The sequence below is a fragment of the Lepus europaeus genome, chromosome Y (assembly GCF_033115175.1).
Source record: "Lepus europaeus isolate LE1 chromosome Y, mLepTim1.pri, whole genome shotgun sequence".
NCBI classification, from domain to species: Eukaryota; Metazoa; Chordata; class Mammalia; order Lagomorpha; family Leporidae; genus Lepus; species Lepus europaeus.
In genome coordinates, this window is record NC_084851.1 from 22634635 (window position 1) to 22637896 (window position 3262).

Below are 3262 nucleotides of genomic sequence, written 5' to 3' on the forward strand. Positions count from 1 at the left end.
TCCTATTTTTCTACTGGACTATGGTATTTTTAATTTTTAATTTGTTTAACTTTTTATTTATTAGAGCCATTAAGCCTTTGACTATGATGTAAGTTAACAATCTTATCTCAAATATATACTTAGTAAGTTAAAAACAAAAATAAATTCTGACACAGTTTTCCAGAGTTGCAAAATAATTCCCATTACCACTGATGCTTTGTGAGAGTTCCCAATTCACCACATCCTTTCTCACATTTGTACTTTGTCTCTTTAATGATATCATTTGAAGAGTGTTGAGGAGATATCTCATTGTAGTTTAGATTTGAATTTCTATTTTGACCATTGATATTGCACATTTTTCATGTGTTTCTTGAGGATGTGTATATCTTATCTTGAGAACTGTCTGTGCATGTCCTTTGCTCATTTCTTCATTGGATTATTTTGTTGATGAGTTTTTTGTTTCAGATATGTTCTGATTCTTAATCCTTTCTTTGATAAGTAGCTTGCAAATATTTTCTCACATTCTGTTAGATGTGGCATTTCCTTTGCTATGCAGTAGTTTCTGAATGTAATATAATCCCATTTATCTAGTTTTGTATTTGTTGCCTGTGCTATTTTGTCATCATATTCAAATATTTGTCTACATCACTGTTTTGAAGTTTGTTCCATTTGTTATCTTCTAGTAATTTCATAGTTTCAGGTTTTATCTTTAGGCCTTTTATCCATCGTGAGTTGATTTTTTATATGGTGAGAGGTATGCATTTTATTTTATTTTTTGCATATGTAAAAAATTATTATTACACAGATTTGTCAGATCATTTATTGAATGGATTATCTTTTTCCATTGTCTGTTCTTGACTCTTGCATCAAACATCAAGTGAATGCAAGTACATGGATTGATTTCAGCATTAACTGAACTGTCCCATTGATCCTTGTGTTGGGTTTTATGCCAGTATGATGCTGTTTCAACTATTGCAGTTTTGAAATACGGTATTATGATGCCTCCAGTGCTATCTTTTCACTTGGATTCACTTTGGCTATTCTGGATCTTTTGTGATACTACAAAAATTTAAGATATTTTTGTAATTCTGTAGAGAATGTCATTGATATTATATCTGCACATTGCTTTAGATTGTATGTACATCCTAACAATATTTGTTCTTCCAGTTCATGAACAAATAATCTTTCCTTTTGTTTGGGACCTTGATGATACCTTCTACTGATGTTTTATAATCTTACTGTAAATATCTTTTACATTCCAAAATTAGTTATTCCTAAATATTTAAATTTTTGTATCTATTGTGAATAGAATTTCTATCTCGATTTTTCTTTCAGCAAAATTATTACTGTTGTATTAAAAAGGTAGATTTTTGGATGCTGATTTTCGATCCTGTAAATTTACTGAGTTAGTTTATCAGTTCTAACAATTTTTGGTGCAATATTTAGACCTTGCCATGTACAAAACCATGACTTCCTGCTTTCCAAGTTGAAGCACTATATTTCTTTTTCGCATCTAATTGCTCTTGCTGATACTTCCAATACTATGTTAAATAAGGTTGCTTAGCATTAAGAGAGTTAAGGAATAATACCTGCCCTCAATGATCCCTTAGGCATGTTTAAATGCCTTATCCAGTGTCTATGCAATTTAGGCATTTACTAAAAGACATATGTTAAAAATGGATCAATTTCTTTTTAATACGCAAGGCTGCTTTTGTTTTTACTGAAGGCTCGGGTGGCACATAGCAGTTCATAAAATGGCTTCTGAGTTAGGGGGTTGAGGGAAACAAAAAATAAGCTGAAGTGGGAGAGAAAACCCTAGAAGGTAAGAGCTGGCTGGTTCCTTTTCAGGCTGATTTAGAGGATGGAGTAGACACCTCTGAAAATCAGGGTGGATCTCTTCCTTCAACCCTTGGTAGGGGAGAGAGGAGCCAGGCAAAAGGCTGCTGCTTTGGCTCTCCTGAGTCTCAAGAGAAAGGGGAAAAGCCAATGTTTTCACGTCATGAATTATGGGAAAACAGAGAGGGGTGCTGGGTAGGGTACAAATCAGTCAGAAACACTGGCAGACGGAGACGGTGGCTGGGTGTCCATTGACTTCTACGCTTTCCAGCATGGTGGTGGTGGTGGGTCTCAGTGTTGATGGAGCCTAGGTCTCGGGGCTGAGGTCTCTTGTGGGACCAGCAGCAGAGGCAGTTTCCTGAGTGCTGGGGCTCAGACCAGGAGCCGTCAGTGTGGCCTTGGCTGAATAGGTCTCCCCATCCCCACCTTCCATTGTCTGCTTCTTGGGTGCCTAGGAAGGAAGGGCTTGCGATATCTGGGCCAAAGTCTGAGCTGGGGGACCCCTCACATCCCCATTGTTGGTCTCCCTGCTTTGGGGCCTTGTCTTTGGGCTCCAGCCCACAGTGCCCTCTATTGGCTGCTGCTGGCTGGGGGGCCAGGGGTCCTCGCAGAGAGGCCAGGCGCCCTTGGTACAAGTGATGGCCATGTCCTCTGGGCACCAACGCAGTCTTCAGCTGGCTCTCCTTCACTGCAAGGTTCTTTCCCAGTGGAGGGCGCCTCTGCCCCATGGCTGCGCGGCAGCCGGGCGAGGCTGGGGATGAATCATGGAACCTGCTCCGGCAGGGGCACAGCGGCTGCCCCTTCACCGGCGCCTGCCCGCTCTGGGCCCAGTTACATGAGCGGCTTCTGTGCCCTTCTCTCCTCCCGCGACATCAAGCTCCACAGGGTCCCCATCACCAGCGCTGTGCAGAAACTCCCTGGGGCTGATTCTTCTAATAGCTGTCTAGTGAACAAAGATGTCCTCCTTGGGGTCATCCCTGTTGAATCCATAATCATCCTGAATTCCCTGCACCAGCTTGTCTAGTGACTGGACTGGAGAGCGCGGGGGTCCCCAAGGCAGCATTCCGTGTTGGCAGGGGTGCGGGAACTGGCGACCAGGGGGTCCTAGCAGCACTGCCCCAGGCAGATATGCCCCTCTGCTGCTCACTATCTGCGGCTCCCCAGCAAACATTGGTACCGCCACCACCACCAAACTTGCTACTGTCGCTGGCACTGTCACCACAGGGCTGGAGGCCGCTGTCCCCACTCCCCGACCCCCTCTGCCCCCTTCCCCACACTCATCAGGGGGTTCAGTATGGGCCACTGCAGCTACCTGTTCCACCTCTTCTGCAGCCCTGGCTCCGCCCCCAGTTCCCTAAACCACCCCTGCATGCTGGCAGCGGGCCCTGACCCGAGGCCAATCGCAGCTTGCTAGCGAGGTGCATGCAGGCCCTGCCTCTGGGCACCA

The 3262-nt window shown here is 44.1% G+C and overlaps 1 pseudogene; it reads right to left on the reverse strand.

Moving 5' to 3' along the window:
• Window positions 1-1976: 1976 nt before the first annotated feature.
• On the reverse strand, window positions 1977-2986 carry LOC133754153 (Y-box-binding protein 2-like; annotated as a pseudogene).
• Window positions 2987-3262: the final 276 nt, after the last annotated feature.